This window comes from Tenrec ecaudatus, chromosome 1 (genome assembly GCF_050624435.1).
Source record: "Tenrec ecaudatus isolate mTenEca1 chromosome 1, mTenEca1.hap1, whole genome shotgun sequence".
NCBI lineage: Eukaryota > Metazoa > Chordata > Mammalia > Afrosoricida > Tenrecidae > Tenrec > Tenrec ecaudatus.
In genome coordinates, this window is record NC_134530.1 from 158,630,740 (window position 1) to 158,648,782 (window position 18,043).

The window sequence follows — 18,043 nt, forward strand, 5'->3', positions numbered from 1 at the left end:
AAGAAAGTGTAACAGCGTGTGACCAAAAAAACAAAAAGGCAGGATTTGCAGCAGACAAGGGACTGGTTTTGCCACCATGAAAATGCACCTGCTCATGCAGCCATCTCAGTGCACCAGTTTGTGGCAAAAACCAGCATGCCTCTCTTGCCCCATGTACCTGACCTAGCTCCCTGACACTTTTTTGCTTCCATAAATGCAGAGGGAAGGACAGCGATTTGATGATGTAGAAGAGGTGAAGAAGGGAAAAAAAAAACATGAAATGCTGTCAGCTATCCAAACAGATGAGTTTGAAAAACTATTCCAAGAATGGAATCAAAGTTTTAACAAATGTATTAAGGGCAATGGAGAGTACCTTGAAGGTGATAAGATTGTTGTGTTAAAAAAAACCACATATATTTGAAAAACATAATCCCGGTTATCTTTGGGTACCACCTTGTAGGTAATATCATAAGTGGGTTATGCAATAAATAAGCAATGAGGTGAGTCACTGTCTTGACCTAGTGTTAGCTGACCCATAACACCCCCAAGCCGTCCCCAGGGGTTGGAATCACGGATCAGTATCAGCAGGAGATGTCAAGATACCACTTGCTGCATTTACGGTGGGTTGGCTATAGAACCTGATTGCTCTTGTCTAGAGACAACCTTTGAGCATAGTGAAGCAGCCAGACTCAGGAATGACCTATCCAGGGTGGCAGTCCTTAAGGGAAAGCTCTTGCGGGGCACATTATTCAGTGTGGAGAAGGTGTATTTGAAAACGTTTCTGTCTCAGAACAATGGAAGATCTTTCTCAAAATAGGGCTAGTTTTCTGAGCCCGAGGTTGGGAGTGTAGAAACAAGGTCAAACACTTTATAAAAGGTTTGGCCAAACCCATCTATGAAGCTGCAATAAAAGAAAAAGAAACAGAGGAAGGAAGGAAGGAAGGAAGGAAGGAAGGAAGGAAGGAAGGAAGGAAGGAAGGAAGGAAGGAAGGAAGGAAGATTGTTTGAGGGTTTTTTGGAGTGGGAGAGGAAGGGCAGATGCATTACTGGTTACAAAGTATATATGTCAGGTTTCTCTGATGGTTTACCTTGTTTCTTGCTTCTCAACGCTGAAAGAATCCACCTGGGACCCTTGTAAATCCAAGTAACTTTCATGAGGGAAAAGGAAGCTCCCCTATTACTGTCTCAGGTACACACTATCCTTGGAAGCATGCCAGGCCTCATGCGGGGGACCCTGGAGAAGTTTAAGACTGAAAATGGCCCTTCCGGGGAGCACAAAATCCCTTTGGAAAATGCCCAGAAAGTAGAGTCCACAGATCCCCCAGAGGAGCCTGGACCCAGAGGCAGAGAGACAGAGCGGGACCCCTGGGGCACGCAGGCCTGTTTGCACCACACCTGGGAGAGATGAGGCACTCTGACTTGCAGGAGAGGGACCTGAGCACGGGGCCTCAGAGGGCCCTGCCCTCAGCCTGCTCCCTTTACCCCCTCCTAACCCTTAGCCTCCTCCTATCCCTCAGCCTGCTCCCTTGACCCCCTCCTATCCCTTAGGAGGAAAGATAGAAAGTTGTCAAAATGGAACCGAACCTTGAAGTGTGATCCTCGAGAACTTGAATGAATTGGTAGTGGTTACTTTGAAGCAGATTCTGTTAGATCAGGAATGATAAATTGGAGGTGTCCCAGTGACATGCTCTGTTAGGACAAGCTACCCTTGAAGAATGGGCAGGTGCTTCGTTCCTCACAGCTGCTCCCCTGCCTTTGACTCACCAGCACAGGTTAGACACTTCTAAAGCATTTTACTGTGAAGTAGGTGGAGGGATTAAATATCAGATGCTGTGTGTATTAAACAGCTTGAAGAATGTACCAACCTGCATCAGGTCATGGCTTGCCCTATTCCTGCCTGGTCCGCTAACCGTCTCCTGAGGAACAGCTAGTGGGATCCAAGGGCTGACCTTTCGCTTCCCAGCTGACACTGAACCACTGCACCACCAGGGCCTTCATGTCTGTTCCTGGTTGGTTTTTTAATTGATGATGTTTATAACTCTAAAGTTTACATCTAGGTCTCTAATCCAGCTTGAGTTGAGATATGGATCCTGATTTATTCTTCTGCAAGTGGGAATCCAATTTTGCCAAACATTTTTTTTTTAACCAAACATTTTTTGAAGAGATACGTCTTCCCCATTTAATTGGGTTTGGACCGTCCGTCAAAATCATTTGTAAGGGAGTGGATTTTTATTTATTTATTTTTACATTTTATTAGGGGCTCATACAACTCTTATCACAATCCATACATATACATACATCCATTGTATAAAGCACATCCGTACATTCTTTGCCCTAATCATTTTTCAAAGCATTTGCTCTCCACTTAAGCCCTTTGCATCAGGTCCTTTTTTTTTTCCCCTCCCTCCCCGCTCCCCTCCTTCTCACGAGCCCTTGATAATTTATAGATTGTTATTTTGTCATATCTTGCCCTATCCGGAGTCTTCCTTCCCCCACTTCCCTGCCGTCCATCTCCCAGGGAGGAGGTCACATGTGGATCCCTGTAATCAGTTCCCCCTTTCCAACCCACTCACCCTCCACTCTCCCAGTATCGCCCCTCACCCCCGTGGTCCTGAAGGTATCGTCCACCCTGGATTCCCTGTGCCTCCAGCTCCCATATGCACCAGTGTACAACCTCTGCCCTATCCAGCCCTGCAAGGTAGAATTCAGATCATGGTACTTGGGGGGAGGAAGCATCCAGGATCTGGGGGAAAGCTATGTTCTTCATCGGTGCTACCTCGCACCCTAATTAACCCATCTCCTCTCCTAAACCCCTCTGTGAGGGGATCTCCATTGGCCGACAAATGGGCCTTGGGTCTCCACTCTGCACTTCCCCCTTCATTCACTATGGCATGTATATATATATGTATACATATACATATATATACACTCACACACATATATGTACACATATTCTTTTTTTTTTGCATGATGCCTTATAGGGAATGGATTTATTTCTAGGTTTTCTGTTCTGTTCCATTGGTCCATGTGTCGCTCATTGTGCCAGCACCCCGCTATTCTCACTACAGCGACTCTAGTACGTTTTGAGGTCAGGAAAGAAGCGTTCCTGCTTTGTTCTTCTTCTTTAGTTGAGCTTTGCTGATCCTCTATCTCTTTCCTTTCCAGATAAAGTTTGTGATTAGTTTCTCCATCTTTTTGTAGAATGATGCAGGGATCTGGATTGGAATTGCACTATATCCAAAAATTGATTTGGGCAATAAAGACATTTTCACAATGTTAAGTCTTCCTATCCATGAACATAGTATATTCTTCCACCTACATAAATCTTTTTTGGCTTCTTGTATTAGTGTTGTGTAGTCTTATTATGCGTTCTCCCCCCCCCTTTGGTTAGGTTTATTCTTGAATATTTCATCTTTGGGGTTGCTATTGTAAATGATATTGTTTTCTGGATATCCTTTTCAGAGTTCTCTTCATTTGTACACAGGAAGCTGATTTATTTTTGCATGTTAATCTTGTAAACACATTGCTGAATCTTCCAAATAGTCTTTGAGTTTCTACATAGAGAGTCATATCATCTGAAAATAGAATGTTACTTTTTTCCAATTTGGATGCCTTCATTTTCTTTTTGTTATCTTATCATTCTGGCTAAGATTTACAGGACAATATTGAATTGAGTAGTGATAAAGGGCATACTTGTCTGGCTCCTGTTCACAGGTACAATGAGCTTTCATGTGAGGAACTCAGTATTTATACCTGGCTAATCCATATGGTTCCTGTTCTGTCCTCTATGGTTAATTTACTGCATCTGGGAGCACGTGCATATAAAAGTAGCCCAATTTATACATATCTGGACTCTTTATTCCATAGGCAAGTCTGGTACAGGCAGACATTGGTTCAGCAGCCAGGAGCAAATACTTCTGTCAATGAAGAAATTGTAGAGAACTGGGGAGTGATACCGGAATTAAAGATATCAAATGTGCCTACCACTAAGAGTAACTTCATAGCTTTGTAGGCCAGAGTGTGATCCTCTAGCCCAGTGGTTCTCAACCTGTGGGTCGTGACCCCTTTAGGGTTGAAGGACCCTTTCACAGGGGTGGCCTGATTCATAACAGTAGCAAAATTACAGTTATGAAGTAGCAATGAAAATAATTTTATGCAACTATATACATAAATTTATGGGTGGGGGTCCCCACAACATGGGGAACTATATTAAAGGGTCATGGCATTGGGGAGGCTGAGAACCACTGCTGTGCGCATTAATACTTAGCCTGAAATGCGACAACCGTCCTCTCACCATGTCTTACAAGATGGAAAACAAATTCTCGTGTGTTTCAGTTATGTGTTTCAGTGCTGGTGCTTTTAATCTGCACACCTTTCCGACCACAGCCCAGTGGCTCACCTCTAGGCCACTAAGTCTCTTCAGCAAGTGGCCTACTGTCCATGCAGTTGCAGTCCCAGGAACAGAGAAGGAGAGAGGCAGAATAAACCCTTTGAATTCATTTGGATAGATCTCAGGAATCCAGGGGAGGGAGGGAGGGGGGAGAGGGGGGCTAACGCTCCTTGGCATCTAGGTGGAGACAGTTGATAGGAATCTGCCATTCAAGGAGCTGCTGGGTACCAAGGAGATCCTGCAAGGGGAGATCCAGGAAAACCAATCAAAATAGAAGATTTTAAAGGGAGAAGGGCGTGGCCCTGGGCAGAGCTCGGTTGAAGCTAAGAACATCTCCACTTCGTGCACGTGGTCATTGTTAGTGTCTGCCAGTTGGTTCTGAGCTCAACAGCGGCCCTGTGTGCACAACAGCGAATGCTGCTCTGGCCGGCACCATCCTCACAGTCCATGCCATGTCTGAGCCCATGGTTGCAGCCCCTGGGTGCCTGCCTCTCTCGGAGGGCCTTCCTCTTTTCCCCGACCACGTGCTTCCCCTGGCAAGAGCCCTTCTCCTGGGATGAGCCCACAGTCAGCGAGTGGAAGTCAGCAGGGAAAGGTTGCCAAGTGCAGTGTATCTCAGCCAGCCCTGAAGGCAGCCTGTGGTGCGTTGCTGGTGAGGACGCTGGGGTCTTCAAGGCTTGAGCCTTGGTTCCCTTGACCTCAGGGCCGTTAGGCATTAAACCACGGTCCAGGCAGGCCTCTCACTTGATGCTTCAGATCATAAGCTGCCGAATGAGTTTGCTATGCAAATACTATTTTGTTAATTTCCCTGACTCACTAAAGTTCTGTGCTGTCTCCATCCCCAGGTGAATTCGACTCAGGCACTCGAGGGTTTATAAACTTAAACAAAGGACTCTCAATTTTCCCCTTAGTTCTTTATTCATAAACCCAGAGTGCTTTTCAGCTGAGGAACCCACGATTTCGTTGGGAAACCTCAGCTTCTCTGGGGGGTAGAGACAGGCAGAGAGGCGGGGAGTAGGGGTGATGCAAACCTCTCCACCCGCTCTGGCTGGTGGAGCGCTCACAGCGCGGCTGGGTGGGAGGAGAGCAGAAAAGAGCAAAGGAGCGGGTTCCCGGATTGTACAGGAGGACAGCCACCTACCAGTGACGTCGAGCCTTATGTAGATGAGGCAGCGCAGTGGCTGCTGGATGAGCACACGTGGTGCTTAAATACGTTATGATTTCCTGTACTTTTGTGGAGATGGAGTGTCTGATATTGAATGAGTTTTTGTGCTTTAGGGTGTAGGAGCGATCTGTAACGAGGGTAACTAAGTGTCCCTGTGTGTAAAGTGTATGGGTTGTGAGCGCGCGTGGGGCGAGCGGGCGAGCAACTCATACTTACCTGGCAGGGGAGATACCATGATCACGAAGGTGGTTTTCCCAGGGCGAGGCTTATCCATTGCACTCCGGATGTGCTGACCCCTGCGATTTCCCCAAATGTGGGAAACTCGACTGCATAATTTGTGGTAGTGGGGGACTGCGTTCGCGCTCTCCCCTGATAATGGTTTTAAAAAAGTAGAACTGTCAGTTTTGAATGTTCCCAATTACAATATAGTATTTCTATATTTTGTTTCATTTAAGCTTCAAGATAGCTCCAAGAGTTTGCTCACTTCAGCTTTACTTTGTGTTTAGTTATTATTTCTTTGGTTTGTCCTACACTTCTTAGGTTGCTGGTGTTTCTGAAGTTACAATTGATCGCTAACAATAGTTCCTTATTCACTGTGCTAAGGATGTTTATTGCCACCATCTTTCTGAGAACAGTTGCTTTCTACTTGAGCCCTTGCTTTCTAACAACTCTTTTTTTCTCCCTGCCTCTTGACCCCTTGATAATTATTTTGCCCTGTCTTTTACACTGTCCTGTTTCATTTCACGCACTTTTCTGTTGGTCCCATCCCCAGGGAGGGGCTTATATGCAGATCCCCTGTGACTGGTTCCCCTTTTCTAGAGTCTTCCACTCGCACCACTGGTGCTGAGGGGTTCCTCAGTCCTGGATTCTGTTTCTCTGTACCAGTCAGTGTACATGTACCTCTGGTCTATCTAGCAGGATTTGTAAGGTAGAAGAAGAATTGAGATCATGATGATGTGGGATGGGGGAACTAAGAAGGAAGTTGTTTGTTGGTTTCATCCTTGCTAACTACACTGCACCCTGACTGGCTCGTCTCCTCCCTGTGTTGCTTCTGTAAGGGGCATGTCCAGTTGCCTGCAGATGGGCTTTGGGTCCCCACTCTATACACCCCTGTGATACTGGATCCCTTTCATATACTCTATACACCCCTGTGATACTGGATCCCTTTCATATACTCTATACACCCCTGTGATACTGGATCCCTTTCATATACCTTGTGATCACACAGGCTGGCATGCTTCTTCCACGTGGGCTTTGTTACTTATGAGCTAGATGGCTGCTTGTTTATCTTCAAGCCTTTAAGACCCCAGAAGCTATATCTTTTGATAGCCGGGCACCGTCAGAGTTCTTCACCATGCAACCTTTTATATTATAACACGTTTGAAACATCAGTCAAGGATCATGTCTGACTTCCTAGCACAAGTGATTCCAAATTTTTATTACAAAGGCTGCCATTTTTTTTCTCAAGAAATCTGCATCATTGTGTATAGAAGGTATTACCTACAAAGGTGTAGGCACTAGGTAACAGTGTTTCTAGGCTCTCTCGTGACACAAAACGACATATGCTTTGTGTGTTTGGTAACAGTTTATACTAATATTTTGCATTTCAAGCATAACACTGGGAGACCGGAGTTTTTTCCTATGCTACAGTTTATGTTGTCTCTCACATGTTGATCACCCTGATCCCAAACTGTTGCAGTATGTTCAAATATGTTCTCCTTCGTATAGTACACACAATTGTTTCCAAATGAATTACTACTGACAATAACTCTCCAGTAAAGTTCAACATCTCTCTGTATTTTCTGACTTTATAAGTATTATTACTTAGAGAATACTTTATTAATCAAACCCATGTAGATAAGACCTTACATAGTTCATACAGTGTTACCCCTTTACAAATGGGGAAAAAATTAACTTTAACATTTCTAGACCAATATGGCTATTAATTTCTGTACAATGCCAACTCAACACAGTACAACTGGGATACTTTTCCAAAATTGACAGCACAGCTGAAGTCTCCAAAAACTCAAATTATATATATGTATATATATTTATATAAAAAGACCCATCACACGGTTATGCATCAAAAACAGCAACAGCTTTTCCAGGTTCTGCAGTCATCTGAACAAAATTATAGAGACATCCAGCACACCCATTAAAAACACAAAAGGAAAAAATACAAAACAAAACCTCAGAAAACAGCAAAGTTCTCAACTGTTGTGGTACCTGGCACCAGTTTTTAAAAATGAGTTTCTCAGTCATCACTGGAAAGAAAGTATTCTAGGATAACATCACTAAAAAACAGCTCTGATATAGCACAGTCACGGTTACATCATAAAACAGGTACAAGATGTTTTACATCCACAGAGGCATGATACAGCAGGGTCCTGCATCTGTAAGACTAGAGGACACAATTAAAAAGGCCTTATTTGCGACGTGATTCTACTTTTCCAGCAGAGGGCCCAAAAGATGGTGTGACACAGCTCTGGGACCTAAATGCACCTCCTTAGAGGGGAGTTCTTGTCACTGGTGACACAGCTCTAGGTACTCATTGCTGTCTCACGAACACCAGCTGACAGCCATTAAAAAACAGAAAAACCCAAACAAAACCATTCGATCCATGTAAACGTGACCAAGTGGAGGCAAGCAGCACACTCACCCATCATTTTACCTAATCTGTGACGGGCGGCTGCAGGACGAGAGCTCCGCGGAAGAAAAGACGCCCACTGGCACTTCATCACTCTGGGCCAAACAGGCAGTAAGTAGCCAAACATGCATTTATTGGTGAAATTTTTTGCATTAGGTTTTAAATCTCTATCTGAAAACAGATGATCTGATTTTGTCTGTCCACACTCCTTCTGAGACGGATGTTGCGCTGTACTTTTCCAGGTTGTGAGTGCAGCTGCTTGTGCTTGTTCCTTTCCGGGGTGGATGGCTGGAAGTAGTTTTTGATGGAGTTGGTCTGTTGCAGTTGAGAAGGGCGATCTCTACACTTCATCTGACTGACTCAGGGTAATAACAGAAAAGTCAGCAGTTAGCACAGCATGATTTCTACTGATTGATTGATCATTGTAAATTAGAATGTCACAGTTTTTCCTTCCAACAACATATTCAACAGCAGTTAAAAGTCTTTATGGTTCTCCTGGGGATGTGCCCTTGGCGGGAAGCAATGTCCATATGGGTCCGGTGTGGAGGGTCTGTGGAACCTGGCGGGTGGGTGGCCAGAAGTTATACTCCTATAAGAATTACTAAGATGCAGAAGGTGGGTGAGTGTCATGGTGGGGAAAAAGGAAACAGAGGAAAGATCTAGGAAGCACATCTTGAATACAAGTATAAACATAGGTGTGCACTTATGAAAATATATTAATTCATGAAAATAGAAGTATTGGCGCATATATATATATTTATGGCATTCTGTGATGTTCACCCTCTGGGCATCACTGCTGAAGACAAAATGGGTGCACAAGCAAATGTATTGAAGAAAGCTGATGGTGCCCAGCTATCAAAAGATATAGGGTCTGGGGGTCTTCAAAGGCTTGAAGTTAAACAAGCAACCATCTAGCACGAAAGCAACAAGTCCACATGGAAGAAGTACACCAACTTGTGTGATCCCTAGGTGTTGAAGGGATCAGGTAACAGGCATTAGAAGACCAAAAACAAACATTGTTGAGAACTAGTTGGGGTGGGGGAGGGTGGGAGCAGAGACCCCAAACCCATCTGTAGACAATGGGACATTCCCTCCCAGAAGAGTCACAAAGAAGGGATGAGTCAACCAGGGCGAAGTATAGCACTGATGATGATTTAACACACAATATTCCTCTGGTTCCTTGAGGCTTCCTCACCCCCCACTACCATGACCTCAGGCCTGCCTTTCAGTTCTGGCTAGACTGGAGCATGTACAGTGGTACATAGAAGAGCTGGGGACACACAGAATCCAGGTCAGATAAACCCTCAGGAACAGAAAGGGGAGTGTTAGGTAGCTAGAGACAGGGACAATGGGTTGTCCTGGGAAAGCCCCCAGAGGGGGGTTAAGAAGGAAATCAAAAGAGCATTAAACACCAGTGAGGACCCTTTAAGTGAGCATGCTCCAATTCAAGCCCCCTGCTAGCTGGAAGGTATATCTGGACAGTCCAAAGTAGGCCCAGGCCCATCACATCACCCAGGTGGCTTAACAGCCAGTGGGGCCAAGAATAGCATCAACTGCACTTCCCTAGCCAGAGAGGTTTGAAATACCTTGGCAGCCAGAAGGCTGTCCCACTGTTACCCACTCCTGGTCAGTGGCACTTGGCAGGGGAAACCCCCTCCTCTAGCAAGTGCACAAGCACCCCCAGGGCCTAGTTGGGGCTTCAGCCTTTCTCTTCCCTGGTGCTCTCTCCTGCTCCCCTCCTGCCTTGCCCTCCCCAGTCCCACACCTGTGCGTGCGCTGCCCCAAGAGGTTACTCCTGTTCAGGGTGAAGCCCAGTGCTGCTTCGTGCTTCTTGGAGCACTTCCCTGAAATAGCGTGTATCCTTTTGGACTGTAGAACCTGAAACTTCTCCAGTCCTTCATTGAAAAGCCACTTGGATTGTTTCTGTGTGAATGCTTTCTCTCGTGCATAGCCAAGAATTGAAATAATACCCACTTCAGAAACCTAACCTGGAGTAGCTATACCAAGGAGGTAGCAGGAAGGTAGGGCAAGGGGAGAGCAAACCACTGGGGGAAGGGAGACAGCGGTAGGTGTAAATATGAAAATAATAATAATTTATAATTTATCAAGGGGTCACAAGGTTGGGAGGGGGGAGGAGGGTAGAAAGACAAGCTGACACCAAGGGCTTAAATAGAATGCAAATGTTTATAAAAGAATGATAGCAGTATATGTTTAAATATGCTTGATACAATTGATCTATGGATTATTATGAAATTTAAGAGTCTCCAATAAAATTCTTAGCAAAGTATCAGCATCATTTCTATAGCTTGTCACATTCCCTAAATGAAAACATTTTTCACTGTCTTCTGCCCATCCTTCCTGAAATATAAGCATGTATCAATAATAAGTACAACTTTGTATTATTCCCTCCACTGAAGGAAAAGGTCCAAGTTGCACTGAAGACATGAGCGAAAACACAGGCTCCCGCCAGTGAGAGAATGCCAATTGGAATGCTTTAGCAAACTGATGAAGCTGGGACACACACTCATCAATGCCAACAAATTTGGAAGACCTGGCCAACTGACTGGAAGAGATCCATATTGTGCCCATTCCAAAGAAAAAGGACCCCATAGAATGTACACCTTATCAAACAGTATCACACTTCAGTACAAGTTTGCTGAAGATGGTTCAACACCGGGTACAGGAGTACATTGACAAAGAGCTGTCAGAAATCCAAGCCAGGTTCGAAAAAGGACATGGAGCAAGGGACCTTATTGCTGACATCAGATGAATCTTAGCTCAAAGCAGGAACTACCTGAGAAGTTAACGTATCTTTTATTCATTGTCCAAAGGTATTCTTGCTTGGATCCAAAGGCAATGCTCATTCAAGCAGCAGGTAAGGAGGTCTTGTGAAGATTCACCCAATGCAATGCTCGCTTGCTTCCTTGTCTGCAGCTGTGTCAGAGCCCTGTCCTGGGACTTCAACAGCAATTGGTTGATTTGAGTCATGGCAGATTCCATTAGTCTGGTTTGTTTGAGTGTATACACAGGGTTGCTGATTGCTTTTTGTTGTAAATCCAACAAGTATATACACATTGTAAGAAACACCTGCCAGGAAAAGAAAGGTCAAAGGAGGGAAATGGAAGTCTTCTCACCTCCCACTGCTGGTGCACCTGGCTGTGAGGGGCTTCGCATGGCCCTTCTCATTCCATTTCCCACGAATTTGGTGACACCCGGTCTTTACACGTGGTTGGCTGCGGTGACTTTGAAGTGAGAAGGAAGCTGTTTGGGCTAGAAACCCAGGACGACCGAAGCCCTGCCCTGCCCATCGGTCAGTTGCATTCCCAGCCATGGGAAGGAGGTGACGGCACAGAATATGGGAATAACTCCATTGTTCGCAGACATCTCACCTTTGAAACTGGCCAAAGAGGCGAAGTGGGTGATTTACAGAGGCTTGACGTGCTCACGCCCGCGTGCTTTTTACCTCGTTTCCTGAGCTGCGAGCGGAGGACAGAAGTCACCGAGAGCGCAGAGCAGGATCCACGGCGGCGCTCGGGTCCCATCCGTGCAGGGGCCTCGGTCAGCCCCGGGCCGGCGACGCTGAACGAGGGTTCAACACGGCTCGGGGACAGACTCAAGGAAGCCCTGGTGACGCTGGGGATCAGGCGTTGGGCGGCCTCCCGAAAAGAATTACAGCCTCAGAAATCCTAAAATGTAAGTCAGAATCCACTCAATGGCAGTGGGTTTGATGGATTTTTTTTGATTGTTTTATTAGGGGCTCATACAACTCTTATCACAATCCATACATACATCAATTGTGTAAAACACATTTGTGCATTCATTGCCCTCGTCTTTCTCAAAACATTTGCCCTTGACATCAGCTCCTTGACTGATTTTTTTTTTAGCACGATACATATGTACTAGACAGAAGCGAATCAATGCTAATGGAGTGTGATTTGTACCTAACATGGAGCAGGTGAATCACCACTGGTGTCATGGTGTAGTGGTGAGCACTCTGGCTCTGAATCGATCCGAGTTCAAGTCTCGGTGGGACCTAAGCCATTAAGACATTTTAAAAACCTCCTACAGAGAGTTACTCCAGCGCCCACTTCCTTTGCGGCATTTTGCACCCCTGTTTCTCTGGTTTTCTCAGAAATCGCGGTCCCAGAACCACGTGGAAAGTTGGAGAGAGAGGAATGCACAGGAGAAGAGGTCAGAAAGGGGGAGAAAGCGAGTAGAAGGTGGAGGACTGCGGGTTCACAGCCAGGTTGCGTAGCTCCCCACCCCGCTCCTCCCCTCCCGACCCCCGGAGAACCCGGCTCCCCAGAAAGCGCCGGGCTGCGTGCCTGGCATCTGCTTTTGTTTGTTTGCTTTCACAGTTGTGTTAGCACTTTATCCACGTGTCATACATTCCCAGTGCCCCCGCCCCCAGCTCTTTCCCTCCACCTGTGGGAACCATCGGTCCAGGCAGCTGTGGCGTCCGCTCTCGTCCCTGCCTCTCGCCCTGCGCGCGCCGAGCAGGAGCGCTTGGCGCGGGAGAGGGAGCCGCGGACCGGCCGCAGACGCCCTCCCTCCTGCGGACCCCGCCCCGAGGCGCCGGTGCCCGGCCGGCCAGCCTGCGGGCTGCCGCGGAAAACTGCCTGTCGCTGCCCTGATGTGACAGCGCCTCTAGTGCAGAGATAAAGAAACGCATCGCCAGATGGGGTGACAGCCGTTACCTCTGGGGAACCCAGCGTGTGGAAGGGATCAGGGGCTACTTTGTTTTAGAATCGATTGGGGCATGTTCTGCTTTGATAAAAATATATATTAAATGGAACATAAGTTCTTCGTTATGTAGAGTATTTTAAAAGCCCACTGCATTTCTATTAAACTTTATATTTATATATATAACTTTCAAGTGGTCCTATCTACCACTCTTTAGATAGTCTAGGTTGTGTGAAAAGTCTGCTCACTGCAAGTTTTTCAAAATCTTATCGGCGGGCCGACGTGCACACCTGCTCACCGCGCCTGACGTCCTTCCAGCAGTCTGGTCATCCAGAGCCTTCTGTTCAGGCCCCTGGGCTCTTACTGTCGCTCCAGCTCCCCCAGGTCTGTGTGTCTGTTACCCCAAGCACTCAGAGGCTAGACAAAGAGGAGAAGCCTGTCCAGAAGCCCGGCAGGACAGGAACAGGAGAATCTCAACATGGAAAACTCAACTCAACACTGAACATGAAGGAAAGCTTGACAACCCAGAAAAGATGGGAAACGAAGTACTGCCACCGACTGAGGAAAAGCCAGAAGCCACTGGCTCGCTGGAGACAAGGGAAAGTTAGGATATGAGGGGCAGGCAGATGAGGAAATGCCAAGGATAAGGGAAAGGCTGAGGGTGAGAGGAAGCCCAAAGAAAAGCCAGCAGGTGAAACCAGGGCTGCAGCCAAGCGCGAAGCTCAGGATGATGTCCCAGAAAAGCAAAAGGCCAAACCAATAAAGGACTGGCCGAGCACTGTTCAAGGAGAGTAAGGAAGCCCTTCCTGATAAGCATGTGAGCAGTGAGGAGATGATAGCAGAGAGTTGGACGAGAGGGCAAAGGTGGAAGATGAGGTGAAAAAATCCGAACAGAAATTGGGGGGCTTTATGTGTATGCAAAGAAGCTTGCAGAATCCCTTCCACCCCAGAGAGCCAAGGGAACCTCGGGGTGGCGGTAAGGCCCAATAGAGAAGAGAGCCTTTGAAGACAATCGCTGTGTGTAGTGCCCTGGAGCGTCACTCAGTGATGTGACTGGTGCGAACGCGATCAACCCTGCTCGCTCCTTTCTTGCATTTCCCTGCAGATGGCAGCCAGGCTCTGTGCTTTAACCTCATGGGGACACTTGGCTTTCCGCATCCTTCTAGGTACTGATAACCTTTGACCCAACTACAGTGCTCTGTGTTTCAGTAGGGGGTTTTCAGCCATTACATGAAGTTTAAAAAAAATGTTTATGGTGCATCCTACAATTAAAACAGTTTTCAGAACCATAAAAAATGTCTTATTGCAACGGTACCAATGGTTCCGGGGGTACACGGGAGAGGATGTGCAGGGGGTAAGGAGGTACTGGTGACCAACCCAGGGAGAGGCGAACAACAAGGAATCCAAAGCCAGTGGCAAGGAGACTGTGAGAAGCCTGGCAGGGATTCAGCAAGGGCAAGGCAACCGAGAGAAATTAATGAAACCCAAATGAAGGCTGAACATGATAGTGGGACAACAGAAAAGTAAAAGTAAATAGAGGAAAGAACTAGCTGATAAAGGGTATTTATAGAGGTCTAAAGACTGGAATGTACATATATAAATATATTTATATAAGAGTGTGGGGAAACAGATCTATGTGTATGTATTTACAGGTTTAATATTAAGGCAGCAGATGGACATTGGGCCTCCACTCAAGCATTTACTCAATGCAAGAACACGTTGTTCTATTAAATTGGCGTTCCAGGATGCACACCTTCCCGACACGATTGCTGAAGAAAAATGTGTGCATAAGCAAACATGGTGAAGGAAGCTGACAGTGCCCGACTATCAAAAGATATAGCATTTGGGGTCTTAAAAGCTTGAAGATTAACAAGCATCCATCTAGCTCAGAAGCACCAAAGCCCACATGGAAGAAGCACATCAGCCTGTCTGATCACGAGGTATAGAAGGAACAAGTTATCAGACATCAAAGAACTAAAAATCATATCAGTGGGTGCCCAGCTTCCAGATAGGATCAATGAAGACAAACGTATGCATAAACAAATGTAGTGAAGAAAGGTGATGGTGCCTGGCTATCAAAAGATATAGCATTTGGGGTCTTAAAGGCTCGAAGGTAAACAAGTGGCCATCTAGTTCAGAAGCCACAAATCCCACATGGAAGAAACACACCAGCCTGTGTGACCACAAGCTGTCGAAGGGATCAGCTATCAAGCATCAAGGAACACAAAATCATATCATTGTGAATGTGGGTGAGTGCAGAGTGGAGACTCAAAGCCCATCGGTAGCCAACCAGACACCTCCTTACTGAAGGGTTGTGGGGAGGAGATGAGCCAGTCAGGGTGCAGGGTAGCAACAATGAAACATATACCTTTCTTCTAGTTCCTAAATGCTTCCTCCTCCCCACTCTCATGATCCCAATTCTACCTCACGAATCTGGCTAGACCAGAGGATGTACATTGGTACAGATAGGAACTGGAAACACAGGGAATCCAGGACAGATGACTCCTTCAGGACTAGTGGTAAGAGTGGCCATACCTGGAGGGTGGAGAGAATGTGGGGAAGAAAGGGGGAACTGATTACAAGAATCTACATATAGCCTCCTCCCTAGGGGATGGATAGCAAAGAGGGGGGAGAGGAGACCTCAGACAGTGTAACATATGACAAAATAATAATAATTTATGAATTATGGAGGGTTCATGAAGTAGTGGGGAGTGGGGACGGAAGCAGAAAATAAGCAGCAGATATTAAGGGCTCAAGAAGAAGGCAAATGTTTTGAGAATGATGATGACAACAAATGTACATATGTGCTTCACACAATGTATGTATGTATGGATTGTGATAAGAATGGTACAAACCCCAATAAAATGATTTTTTTAAAAGACTTATTGGGACCAATATTGAAGTAAACATCAAATCTTTATTTTGTTTTAATGAGCTAACTGATGGGCTAGTATACCCTGATCCTCCCAGATTGAACTTGTTGGGCAGAAAGGGGACCTGGTGAGGCAGGCAAGTGGAGCGATCCCCTGAGGACCGTGCTCAGTGGTGCGCACCACCTCCTGATGATGGCCATCCTGACGATGCAGATGGGTGGCAGCTTTGATACCACTGTTCCCTTGTTACTGAGTTCTAACTGTCAACATGACAGAACACAAAACCACAATGGAAAATTCCCCAAACTCCCCTGCCCCAGACCAGTACTATAAACCCCTTCCTCTCCCCCCAGGGCAGTGAGACTTCACAGGCCACAACTCAGGGACCCATGGACCATGCCCGGGGGGTCAGGATGCTCCCGTTCCTTCCTCTGCTCTCCCCTCCCTCCCAGGACTCTGAAATAAACCTTTAAAACTGTTATCTATCTTTGCCTTCTTTCCATCGACAAATCAACCTCATGAACTCATTCGGCAGCTTGTGATCTGAAGCATCAACAAGTGAGAGGCCTGCCTGGACCGTGGTTTAATGCCTAACGGCCCTGAGGTCAAGGGAACCAAGGCTCAAGCCTTGAAGACCCCAGCATCCTCACCAGCAACGCACCACAGGCTGCCTTCAGGGCTGGCTGAGATACACTTCACTTGGCAACCTTTCCCTGCTGACTTCCACTCGCTGACTGTGGGCTCATCCCAGTAGAAGGGCTCGTTCCAGGGGAAGCACGTGGTCGGGGAAAAGAGGAAGGCCCTCTGAGAGAGGCAGGCACCCAGGGGCTGCAACCATGGGCTCAGACATGGCATGGACGGTGAGGATGGTGCCGGCCAGAGCAGCGTTCCCTGTTGTGCACACAGGGCCGCTGTTGAGTTCAGAACCAACTGGCAGACACTAACAATGACCACGTGCACGAAGTGGAGACTTCTTAGCTTTTACTCTTCAACCGAGCTCTGCCCAGGGCCACGCCCTTCTCCCTTTAAAGTCTTCTATTTTGATTGGTTTTCCTGGATCTCCCCTTGCAGGATCTCCTTGGTACCCAGCAGCTCCTTAGATTGCACAGGTCAATAAAGCTGTCTCCACAGAGACCACAAAGAGGTGCCAGGGGCACGCGCACACACACACATACGCGCCCCAGGATCTCATGTATGAATGTACCAGGGCTTGTTTATACATTCCTCTATAATCAGGGTTGTTTCCATGTTTTTGCTGTTAGGGAAATTGCTTCAATAAACATAGATGCGCATATATCCATTCATCTTGTATTCTAAATTTCTTTTTTAAAATCATTTTATTGGGGGCTCATAAAACTCTATCACCATCCATACATAAGTTGAATCAGGCATGTTTATACACATGTTGCCCTCATTCTTTTTCTAGACATTTCCTTTCTTTTTTAAAATAAATCATTTTATTGGGGCTCATACAAGTCTTTTCACAATCCATACATACATCAATTGAGTAAAGCATCCTTATACATTCGTTGCCCTCGTCATTCTCAAAATCCGCCTTCCATTGGGTTCCTGGAATCAGCTCATTTTCCTTTTTTTCCCTCCTCCTCCCTCCCTGCCCCCCTCCCCCATCATCTTGTATTCTTTCTTTAAGGCATATAGGGAGCAGAGAGATGCTGAGTCATAAGGTACTTGTGTTTGCATTTGCATAAGGAAGTGTCACACTGATTTCCATAGTGGTAGTACACTTGCACAGTCGCACCAACAGTGTAAAGTGTTCCTAACCTTCCACATCCTCTCCAGCACTTATTATTTTCCGTTTTATTTAATTTTGCTAAAACTGTTCATTTCAGGAGATAGGTCAGTGTTGTTTTTGTGAGGCAGAAACGGGAACTGGTGAGGCCGGCAAGTGAAGCAATACCCTGACAACAGTGCTCAATGGTGCACAACCCCTCCTGATGACGGCCTTCAAGCCCTGACACTGAAGGATGGCAGCTCCCGTAGCATAGTTACATTGTTACTGAGCTCTCACTTCCCACCTGACACAGCAGTCAGCCTTGATAGCATGGCTACATTGTTACTATTGCTACATTGTTACTGAGCTCTCACTTCCCACCTGACACAGCAGCCAGCCTTGATAGCATGGTTACATTGTTACTATTGCTACATTGTTACCGAGCTCTCACTTCCCACCTGACACAGCAGCCAGCCTTGATAGCATGGTTACATTGTTACTATTGCTACATTGTTACTGAGCTCTCACTTCCCACCTGACACAGCAGCCAGCCTTGATAGCATGGTTACATTGT

General features: G+C 46.4%; 1 non-coding gene across 1 annotated transcript; it reads left to right on the plus strand.

Annotated features, from left to right (window-relative positions):
- The first annotated feature begins 5,742 nt into the window (after positions 1 to 5,742).
- On the plus strand, positions 5,743 to 5,906 carry LOC142438115 (U1 spliceosomal RNA). The gene has a single exon (XR_012782552.1). It is a non-coding gene; the product is annotated as a U1 spliceosomal RNA (small nuclear RNA).
- Positions 5,907 to 18,043: the final 12,137 nt, after the last annotated feature.